The following is a 12,500-nucleotide window of genomic DNA, read 5'->3' as shown; positions in this document are numbered from 1 at the left end:
ACTACAATCTTCGTGTCCCTTTAACTAAACTGTTCGAACGTTTTAAAGTCTTCGTTGCTTTAGTCTGAATAGAGAAGATTCAATGAAGCGCGTGCCACTTGTCAAGTGGTGTTGGGATATACAGTGATTCGTTCGGATGCTGTTTATTGATTTTATTATATTCTATTTCATTCTACTCTGTGCATATATATATATATATGTGTGTGTGTGTGTGTGTGTGTGTGTGTGTATGCGTGTGTGTGTGTGTGTGCGTGTGCGTGTGTGCGCGCGCGCGTGTGTGTGTGTGTGTGTGTGTGTGTGGTGTCTGTGTGTCGTTTCATTTTGTTTTTCATCTACTGCTTGCCTCCTTTCTACATAAGTTTTCACAGAAAAGGAAACACCCCACACCTATGGCCACACAAATCTTCGCTTGTGTGAGATGCAGTCCCTGGTGGCGGTTTCTTGCCGAACGGATTTCTGTGGGGAGTGGGAGTGGGGTGAGGGGGGGAGCTGGGGGAGGGCGAGGGGGGAGGGAGGGGGGGGGGGGAGGGGAAGTGAGTTTTCGCACAAATCGCGTGCTCCATCGTAACAGTTAGTCCTTGTCTTTTCTATCCACAACTATACCCACTTCCACCTCCGCACCCCAATCCGACACATCCCCCTTTCATCTCCCCCACCCCCCACCCACCCCCCATACACACGTCCTTTTTTCCTTTCTTTCTGTTTTTTTCCCCCCAAGAGAAACATACGTATTGTAATATATTCTATTTTATTCACTGTATCGTATTGCATCGTATCGTATCGTACAGTGTTGTGTCGCATCTTATTGTACTGTATAGTATTTCTCCAGCAACCTTTTTTTTTCATTCATTTTTCTTTTCTAAGGAGAAATATACGTACTGTAATATGCAATATTATATTATCGTGTCGTATTGTAGCGTACTGTATCGTGTTACTCTTTTGTCACAACAAATTCGTGTGTGAAATTCGGGGCTGCTCTCCCCAGGGAGAGCGCGTCGCTACATTGCAGCGACACCCCACCCCCACCCCACGCCTCCCATCCCCACCCCCTTTCTTTTTTCCTTTCTATTTTACTGCCAGTGTGTGTATTTGTTTGTCCGAGTGGATTTTTCTACATAATTTTGCCAGGGACGACTTCTCTGTTGCCTCGAGTTGTTGTTTTTTTCTTACGCGCACGAAGTGCACGCAGCAAAAGGGACCACGGTTTATCGTCTCACCTGAATGACGATCGTCCAGGCCACCACTCAAGGAATTAGTGGAGGGGGAGAAAGTACCGGCGAGTTGTGAGATTCGAACCTGTGCGCTCAGATTCTTTGGCGTCCTTTGGCGGACGAGTTACCACTAGGTCAGCACCTCCACTTTGATAAAGGAAACTTGTATGGATGGAGAAGGGTGAAAGCGAGGTCACATGGTAACTTCTTTTTCTTTTCTCTTTTTTTTTTTTTTAGAATGATCGTTTCTCTTCCTGGATACCTAGCAATTAGCGGTGAGCACTCTCTGTCTGTGTCTCTAGGATCTGACCACAAAACTAATCGCTTTTATTGCCGGCGGGGGGAAAAAAAAGACAAGAAAAAAAAAGACACGCATTTCCTCATAGGACGCAGGTTTCTTCTCTCTCTTCTCTTTTTTCATTCTGCTGGTAAAGGCAGAGTGATTTGCTAGGTGGAGGAGGAGTGTGGGTTTGGGGGAGAGTCGTGTGGGGGTGGGGGGGGGGGCGGGGAAAGTGTGTATTTCTGGAAATGATCGATAACGCAGTACACACAAGCCAGAGGAGACAAGGAGACATGGGGTGGTGGGTGGTGGGTGGTGGTAGAAGTGGAGGAGAGAGACAGAGAGAGAGAGAGAGAGGGAGGGAGGGAGAGAGAGAAAGTTCTAAATCTCATCAGTGATATGGAAATGCATTGCCTCATCTTTATCCATTGCTCAAGGGAAGTGCTCCTGAACTCTATCACCTCCTCTCTCTGTCTGTGTGTCTGTCTGTCTGTCTATCGTTCTGTCTGTCTGTCTGTCTGTCTGTCTCTGTCACACACACACACACACACACACACACACACACACACACACACACACACACACACTCACACACACACACACACACACACACACACACAGAGACACTTCGACTATTCAATTTCAAGCCTACACACAGTTGCGTTCCAATTGGCTAATTACGTTTCCAACACCCCACCACCCCCACCACCTACCCCACTCTCTGTCTCTCCTGTCCCTTAAGTCGGTCACTAAATCGGTACAGAGACATAGAAGCAAGGGTGGGGGGTGGGGTGGGGGGGACTCTCGTGTTTCCCCCTGTCTGCTTGTTCGCCATTCCCGAATCAACATTCATGCGTTACCCGTGAGTCAGTGCTGACCATTTTCAACGAAGCGTTTGAGACATAAATCTAGCGTTGTTATTTGTAGATTGCTCCTCTGACCGTTTGATATACTTGACAATATCGGCGAGATTGCTCCTCTGACCGTTTGATATACTTGACAATATCGGCGAGTGTGAGTATGCGTGTGTATTTCTGTGTACTTGTGTGTTCGAGATTATGTGTATGATGCCTGTGTGTGCACACACGTGTGTGTGTTTGAAGATTTTCATGTGGCAATGTTTTGTAGGATTTTCATGTTTCCGTAATTGTAGTCTTTGATTCATCCATTTATGTGACTATTATTATCTATTTGGTTTGTTCTATGTCATTTATTATTCATACTTGTTTCATTTATTACAATGTGTGTATGTGTGTGTATGCGTGTGTGAGGGCATGGTGTAAAGAAGCTTCCAGCTTATCCATTTTACCCTCAATAAAACATTTGTCATTTGAAAAAAAAAAAACAGTATTGTAGCAATGGAATGGGAAATCACTTACAGCTTAGTCTTTTGTGAAGGACTTTGACTCTCAAACCAGGAGGCTAAATTGCACTGGCTCTTAGTGCTGCAGACTCGGGGGGTTACTTGGCCTTTTAGGAACCATCCCAACGCCGACTGTCCTAAAACCCTTTTGGCCGAGAGAGTGGGGGTGCAACTTGGGCAAGACACTCTCCACTGTGATCAAATTCTACCCCAGATAGTCGAGACAGTATTTACTTCCTCTGCTGTTGTGATGGTCAGAGACGAAAACGACTGACTATCATACATTGTAGGTGGACGACACCATTCCTTTTTCTGCCGTTACAGACATAATTAAAACACGTTTTCTGAAGACTTCTTCTTCTTCTTCTTCTGCGTTCACTCGTATGCACACGAGTGGGCTTTTACGTGTATGACCGTTTTTACCCCGCCATGTAGGCAGCCATACTCCGTTTTCGGGGGTGTGCATGCTGGGTATGTTCTTGTTTCCATAACCCACCGAACGCTGACATGGATTACAGGATCTTTAACGTGCGTATTTGATCTTCTGCTTGCATATACGCACGAAGGGGGTTCAGGCACTAGCAGGTCTGCACATATGTTGACCTGGGAGATCGTAAAAATCTTCACCCTTTACCCACCAGGCGCCGTCACCGTGATTCGAACCCGGGACCCTCAGATTGACAGTCCAACGCTTTAACCACTCGGCTATTGCGCCCGTCGTTTTCTGAAGACAAAAATGTTTTTGTGTGCATTGCCGTACTTCATAGCCGGAACTTGTTCTCTTGCTGTTGACTGAATTACCATCTAAACACAAAAAGGGGGGCAACAATTAAGTCAGTGAATCGTTTCATATACTTGAGAATTCTGTATAGTCTTTATCCGTTCACCTCCAGACCTATCCGTCAATAAGGGAATAAATAGATACAAAGAAAAAAAACTAAAACATGACAAAGAAAGAAAGAAAGGAAAAAAGTAAATATGTGTGTGTGTGTGTGTGTGTGTGTGTGTGTGTTTGTGTGCGCGCGTTCGTGTGTGTGTGTGTGTGTGTGTGTGCGCGCGCGTGCGCGTGTGTGTGTGCGTGCGTGTGTGTGTGTGGTGTTTAATGATTTACTAGCATGTGCCTGTAGACCGGAGACACAGGAGGAGTCCTGAAAGTTTGTGAGCTGTGTTGTGGCCATTATTCACTTTGTCTTCATGTATGGCTTGAGGCACGTACTCACGTGCGCGTGCGCGCGCGCGAGCGCGCCTCTGTGTGTGTGTGTTTGTGTGCGGGTGTGTGTGTGTGTGTGTGTGTGTGAGCGTGTGTATTTGTATGTGTGTGCATCTGTCTCTGTTTCTCTTACTGTCTGCCTCTCTCCCCCCTTTTCCACTCTCTCTCTCTCTCTTGGGAAATTATAAAAAAAAAAGAAAAAAAAGAAAAAAAAGCTGAGCGAAGGAGACGGGTAGTCCAGTCCGACCGTCATCGAAAGAGAGACAGATGTAAAGACAGTAAGACTGAAACTTAGCGTGGTATTTCATGAAGAAAATATAGACGCTCCTTTGTTACCATCACCTGTTACGTCACCTGTTATAAGTGTAGTCTGTGACCAAGCTGCCTTGTAGCAGCGAAAATTCAGTTTTTTTTTGTTGTTGTTTTTTTTTGGGGGGGGGGGGTTTAACAAAATAGGTGTTGTTGTTAAAAAAAATAAAAAAAAAAAAAAAATCCCGCGTCTGTTCAGAAAATGTTCATGGACATCTATTTGCTAGTAGAAAAAAACAAAAAACAAACAGAGATCGATGAATAAAGATAAAAAGCAAGTTCTTATACGTCCGTTCATCAGAACGTGTTAACGAATTCAACCAGGGGACAACAAGAGGTGCTCTGGCGGGCCAGACCAGACGTCAACTTCCCATGTTATCAGCTTCGATTTGGCATAAAACAATACCAGTTCTCGCATAGATCAAGTCGCACGCACACACACACACACACACACACACACACACACAGAGAGAGAGAGGGAGGGAGAGAAACAGACAGACAGACGGAGACAGAGACAGAGAAAGAACACTGAACACTGAAACTTTTGATGTCATTAGCTGTAAAGCTCTAGTGACATAGCAGGGACAAATCAGAACGGAAATGGTGCAGAACAGATGAAATGAAACAGAAAGGAAAATAGAATTGAAACAAAATAAACTGCTAAGAGGTAAGCGACACTTTGGTTAGACAGAGAGAGACAGAAGGAAAGACAGACAGACAGACAGAGTTGGTAAGAAACAACTTGGCGCTTCATGCCCAGAAGCACTGTTCATTTACTCACCGTAAAATCGTCCTTTTTTCGTTGCTTGTTTGTTTGGAGGCGGGAGGTGTGGGTGTTGATGGTGGTGTATGTATGCGTGTGTGTGTGTGTGTGTGTGTGTGTGTGTGTCTGTGTGTCTGTCTGTCTGTCTGTCTGTCTGTCTGTATATTTGAAAGCTTTCTTGTATTTCTCTGTTCGAAGTGGGACTTTTTTTTTTTAATTCTATTTACAGCCTTTTTTTTTTTTTTTTTTGCTGCTGCCCCATCATCTGCACCGTTTCAGTGGCATTACTCCCACGCCGCTCATTTAGATTCCCCCATACACGGCCACACCCGGGTTCGTCCGTCGCAGTTCCAGCGTCGGCAGTCCACAGGGAACCATCGATGTCAGGTCGCCAGGAGGCCACACACCAGAGGAGACCCTGCACTGCTGCTGAGTGACTTCGGTGGTGTTCAGTGGTGCCTGTTCTGTTTTAACATACTTGGGACACCACCTACTAAGCCCCCTACTAACGACAATAGTCGCGGTGCCAGACTGAGTGAGCGTCCCTCTCAGAGTGGAGACCGCCACCACGTCCCTCAAACAACAGCCCCCCCAATGAATCTGCCGACACTGACGACATTGACAGGACTCGCCCCAAGCACGGAAGTGGAGAGGTATCGAAACTGAGGTCACCATGAGAGCAGGGCATGAAAGGCCACAGACTTTGAGACTATTTTGTTTATATTGATGACGATGAAGGAGGATGACGACGATGATGATTACGATGTTGCTATGGAGGTCCATTTTGGTTTGGCACTGCGTGACAAGGCTGTACTCTACGCTTCCTGTCATAATGATATCCCGGCGTTAACCAGGCCCGAGAGATACAGACACTTGCAGTGTTGGTCAGGTAATAAGAGCAACATACCCAAAGACGCATCCTTGAAGTGGATGACACTCGACTGTGTGGTCCCAGTTTCCCCATTTAAGCCCACAGCACATTCATCTCTGGGTAGGAGCCGGCCACGGGCCGAAAAACCCACCTCCGCTGGGATTCGAACCCGCGTCCTCCCGGCCGTCAGTCCGCGACTTTACAGCCTTTTTCCACAAACACGAAGATTTTCTGCCACAAGTACAGAAAAGAGCCTTACACACTCTCCATCATTCCAAACCAGTGGGTGAGTGGGGTGCATGTGTGTGTGTGTGTGTGTGTGTGTCGTAACTCAGCATCTACTCTCACCTTTCTGTTATTTCTTTGCTTATTATTTGCTTTGTTTGTTGGCTTGTGCATTGATTATTGCTTATTATTGTTTTCATTTGTTCCCAGCACTGCTTTTTGAAGGGAGAGATACGCGTTCATGACAAAGCGAGCGTCGCAAATCCTCTTGGGAGCCTGCCTGTGTAAGTGTGCGTGTGTGTAAATGTGTTTCTGAGTGTGTGGTTGCACAAGCGTGTGTGTACGCGTGTGTGTGTGTGTGTGTGTGTGTGTGTGTGTGTGTGCGAGCGCGTTTGTGTATGTGTGTGTGCGTGCGTGCGTGCGTGTGTGTGTATGTGTGTGTGTGTGTGTGCGTATGTACAGTGTGTGTGTGTGTGTGTGTGTGTGTGTGTGTATGTGTTTGCGCGCGCGCGCGCGCGTGTATGTGTGCGTGTGTGTATGTGTGCGTGTGTATGTGTGCGTGTGTGTGTGTGTGTGTTTGTATGTGTGTGTGCGTAGTGTATTTGTGTGCGTTGTGTGTGTGTGTGTGTGTGTGTGTGTGTGTGTGTGTTTGTATGTGTGTGTGCGTAGTGTATTTGTGTGCGTTGTGTGTATGTGTGTTCAATTCACATTATGCAAATCGATGAAGCCCGGCGATAGACATCGGGCAGTGTCTGGAGAGTGTGTGTGTGTGTGTGTGTGTGTGTGTGTGTGTGTGTGTGTGTGTGTGAGAGAGAGAGAGAGAGAGAGAGAGAGAGAGAGAGAGAGAGAGAGAGAGAGAGAGCTGAAGATCGTATCGCTGCCTGTGGAGATTTATTGCCTTTATCTCCCCCTGTCCGCGGCCTCGGGACTGTACTGGGCACGGGACGGAACAGAAAGCATCGTCCCAAAGTTTTTTTCCCCTCCCCATCGCTAAAACTCTCTGCCATACTTCACCTTCCTCCACTACACGCATACTCGCGCGCACACACACACACACACTCTCTCTCTCTCTCTCTCTCTCTCTCTCTCTCTCGCTATATATATATATATATATATACACATACATACATACATACATACATACTGATATATATATAAACAAATCAGCAACACACAGGAAATGGAGAGACAAACACAGAGAGAGAGAGACACACACACACACACACACACACACACACACACACACACACACACACACACACACACAGAGTCGCTGTGTAATAGTGATGGGCTTCTCTTTTTGTTTTGTTTTTAAAAAAAGGAAGAGGGAGTGAGAGAAAGGGGTGTGTGGGAGGGGAAGGTGGTAAAAAGAGAGGGGGGAGAGACAGAGACACAGAGGAGACAGATACGTAATGACAGAGACATAGAAAGAGAGAGACATGGAGAAAGTCAAACGGAAAGACGGAAACGCAAAGAGTATGGAAAAAGGTGGGTAGTTCTGCTTGTAAACGAGCGTGGACTCTGCTTTCCTTTACAACAGTCGTCCTGATCAAACAGCCGACCCCAACGATGCGATTAAAAAAATATTTTTTAAAAAGCCACATTTACTGGCAATTTTACAACGATGGGAGTGATGACATAGCAAATGCACTTCATTAAGTCATTCATTTAATTGAATCGAAAAATTCATCATAGCGGAGAAACAGTCAGACGATCTTCTTTCTTGTGCAGAGGTCTAACATAATTCTTTCACTTCTAAAACTATTCGCGATTTTTGCAAAATAATCATTAACCTCTAAACAAAAACAAAATACAAAAGCAAAAAATAAATAATAAATAAATAAAGTAAATAAATAAATAAATAAAATAAAATAAAACCATGCTCAAAAGTATGAAAAGATATGTTTTCTTGAAAGAAAATAAACGGACAATGATCATAATGTTAAATGTTGACAAGATGAGATCACTCCCAATCCAGGGAAGTTAATTCGGACTTTCAGAAAAAAAATGATGTACAAAATATTTTGAAAAACAAAAGAAGAAAATTCAAGTTTGTTGATTTTATGGGTGCAGCAAACGTACTGGGCACAACAAGCTAATGCAGTCATGTTGTTTCCTCTATTATCATGCTGTTCTGAACATAAACACTAAAAATATACACTCACATACACCGAGTCACACACCCTGCCACCCAAAAACCCACAATATTACAACACAAAAGATCACTGTACACAATATTTCGTATTGGTACTTTCATCTTTAGGGTTTCATCGTAGATGAAAACCCCCAAAAATAAAGGTTTCAAACTAAAATATTGGGGAGGGAGACGCGGGGAGGGGGAGAGGGGGGGGAGGGTTAGCGGGGTGTTAATAATACCCACATCGAACACGAACCCGCCCCCTTCCTGTTAATGTACCTTGTAGCATGTAATCACCATCAGGACAACCAGAATTACTTCAGTTGATCAACAACAGCAACATCTCTTTCGTTTTCTATCACGTTTTCGCAGTTGCTATTGTCGTTTTTGCGGAAAATAAAACAAAAAGATATTCTGGCCACCTTTTCTGTGCCATACGTCCTGGCAGCCGTGTTGACATGCTCAACAGCAATCGAGCTGTTGGGAGAAGGGGTGGGGGTGGCCGGGGGTGGGGGTTATTTAGGGTGTGTGTGTGGTTGGTTTGTGTGTGTGTGTGTGTGTGTGTGTGTGTGTGTGTGTGTGTGTGTGTGTGTGTGTGTGTGTGTGTGTGTGACCTTCCAACTTCCCCTTCCGTCCCTCCCTGTCCAGCTCCTCTCTTAAATTGATAGCAGAAACAGACATTTTACCAGAGGTCTGGTGCTTACCAATCTTGAGCAACAGATATAGTTTTTTTCTGGGAATTATGGTTTCGTTTTCCTATTTGTCATGGTCTACAGCTCATTCTTTCTTTCTTTCTCCTTGAAATTTCTGCAAGCAGTACCGAAAACGATCAGTCTGTGTGTCTCTCTTTCTGCAAACAATCTCTCTCTCTCTCTCTCTCTCTCTCTCTCTCTCTCTCTCGCTCTCTCTCTGAATCACACAGACACAGACACACACACAAACACACGCACACACACACTCTCTCTCTCTCTCTTTCTCTCTCTCTTGCTTTTTTCCGTATGCCATCGTACCAGGAGAGAGAGTGACAGAGAGACAAAGAAACAAAAATAAAGACAGAGAAAGAGAGAGGAAGACACAGAACGGGGAGAAACAGAAAGAAAGACAGACAGACAGACATAGAAAGGGTGAGAGACAGCGTGACAGAATACAAGAAACAGACTAACAAACAAAAACGCGTACATACAGACAGACAGACAGACAAACAGACAATCGTCATACCTGATACCACTGTGGATTACAAGGATGCGTGATGAGCAGGACGATCGTTCCCGTTCCAAAAACAGTTCATGAAACGACGCCAATCCTCTGGGGGAAAAAAAAGAATAACAATGATGATAACAATGAGAATATCAACATCATCATCATCATTATGGAACATAATTATGTATCCCAAATAGTTCAGGCTCTTCTTTTTTTTTTTTTTTTTTTTACATTCTTGTTGAGTAGATACACACACGCATTAGTAATGCAGTATATTTTATATTACAAAATATTCCATGACGAGACTACTTGTACAGAAACGTGTAATGGTTTAGAAAATGATTAAAAATCGAACACATGCTCACTTCAAAAGTCTTTTTTCTGCGACAGTAGCTGTTAGGTTTCTGACAATTTTCTGCCCTGTGTCGGAATATATGCCGCAAAGTTTCACGTGCGATTTATGGATGAAATCACGAACGATTGCATACACCTACGTGAAGTTTGTGGAGGCACGGTTTTATACGAATCACACACACACACACACACACACACACACACACACACACACAGAGAGAGAGAGAGAGAGAGAGAGAGAGAGAGAGAGAGAGAACGGAACGGAACGGTTTATTCACATATAGGCCTCAGCCCCAAGTGAACGGGTTAACATGAACATTATGCGACTCAATAAGACAACATAAGCAAACAAGCATAAATGCAGACGACAAAGCATAATTATATTCACACAGAGAGAGAGAGAAAGAAAACTCAAAACGTTTTTATTCAAGGATTAAGATTTTAGGCATTGCCTATTCTTCCAATCTGTCCTTGCTAATCTACATCTATTACAAATAGCACACACATAAATGAAAGGAAAAGGGTTTTTTTGAGAGAGAGAGAGAGAGAGAGAGAAGCGCGTCACGCACGCACACCTACAGGCAAACACCCATACACAGACACGCGCACGCACAGACGACAGACACACACATACACACACACCCGCGCGAGCACGTGCGCGCGCACACGAACACAAACACATACACACACACACGTATGCACAGACACGCAGACACAGACCCACAGACACGGACACAGAAACACAGACACACACACACACACATACACACCTACACACACACACACACACACACACACACACACACAGTGACCACCATACTTTCATTCTCATCTAAGTTAGAGCTAACTTGATTCCACAAGGACGGGAGAAAAAAGAAGTGCTTCGGAATTTCACGCAATAAAAGGGGGAAAAAAAAGTCTCCCATGTGCTCCCTGAATCTGGAAACCAAGGACCAAGGACCCGAGAAACAAGTGTCAATTATTTAGTTAGGAGCTGAAGAGATTTGTGACGTCACGTCTGGGCAAATCACGGGGTTTTTTTTCTTTTTTCTATCTGGAGTGTGTGTGTGTGTGTGTGTGTGTGTGTCTGTGTCTGTCTGTGTGTCTCTGTGTGTGTGTGTGGTCTTCGCGTGTTTGTTTATTTGTTTGTGTGTGTGCCTGTGTCTGTCTGTGTGTGTGCTGACCGTGCTCGCGTGCATTTGTGTGTGTGCGTGTGTGTGTGCGTGTGCATGCGCGCGCGTGTATGTGTGTGTATATGTGCGTGCATATGTGTGTGTGCCTGCGTGTGCTTGCATGTGTGCATGTGTGTGTGTGTTGTGTGTGCATGCGCGCGCGCGCGCGTGTGTGTGTGCGCGTGTGATGTAGATCAATAGATCTGTGAAGGCCGGGGGTGCGGGGGTGAAGGGTGGGTGGAGATGCTTGGCACGAAGTCCCCAAATTTCATCAATGCTATGAGGATTTATTGCCTTTTATCTTCGGCCTCTGCTCAAGGCTTGCTGTCTTGTTGAGACTTTGGGGGAAGAAGAGGGGGGGGGGAGGAGACGGGTGTGTGGGTGTGTGTAGGGGAGTGGTATGGGGGGGGGGGAGAGTGTGAGGGGTTAGGGGAAGAATGGGAGGGAGACAGAACAACCAAGAGATAGGCACGCACGCAGACGAGAAGTGAGTCAGACAGACAGACAGACATGGGAAAACTGAGACAGACAGACAGAGAAGAAGAGACAGACAGACAGACAGGAGAAAATTGAGACAGGCAGAGAGACAGAATAAAGGTGAGAGAGACAGACAGACAGGAAAAATTGAGACAGAGACGAAAAGTGAGACAGACAGACAGACGGACTGACAGGCAGACAGAAACGGGGTATTGCTCACAATTATCAGTAAGAGCTGGGCTGAGACAGACAGACAGACAGATTGAAAGATAGATGGATAGATAGATAGATTGATTGATAAATTGATAGATATAGTGAGATAAGAGACAGATAGATATTTTAGATCTTTCAGTCTGAGACAGATATACAGACAGACAGATGTGAGATAAAAACAGACAGACAGACAGACAGATAGATAGATGGGTTTAACTAATTAATACATTGATGAAATATGTATTTATTCATTCACAGACCAAGGCCCCGCGTGCTCCATACGGGTCAGTCTCCAAACACCTGTACATGAATTGTTGGTTCAATGTCATTCCTATTTTGAAGTACATTGGAGCATATCCAGTACAAAAAAAAAGGAGTATATATATATGCATTAATGTTCTTGTCCGCTGTCCTGAAGAAAGGGACTGAAAATCTGACTGGAAACTATTTCTGCCCCGCACCCCCCACCCCCACCTCCCAACTTTATTCCCTCTGAAACTGGTATTGACAAAATAAAGTAGGTATGTGATCAAAATTCCCTCTCCAACACTGGAATTAAAATCAATATTAACAAGAACAGGGCCAGAGAAATGTGTCTCAAAAGTAGAAGAAGAAGAAGAAGAAAAAAAACCCAACAACAAACAAACAAACAAACGAAAAACCCACCGATGATAGACCTATACAATTTTGTATACAATCCTTGTTCAAAGATGTT

The sequence above is a fragment of the Babylonia areolata genome, chromosome 5 (assembly GCF_041734735.1).
Source record: "Babylonia areolata isolate BAREFJ2019XMU chromosome 5, ASM4173473v1, whole genome shotgun sequence".
Classification (NCBI taxonomy): domain Eukaryota; kingdom Metazoa; phylum Mollusca; class Gastropoda; order Neogastropoda; family Buccinidae; genus Babylonia; species Babylonia areolata.
Note: the sequence above shows the minus strand (reverse complement) of the source record.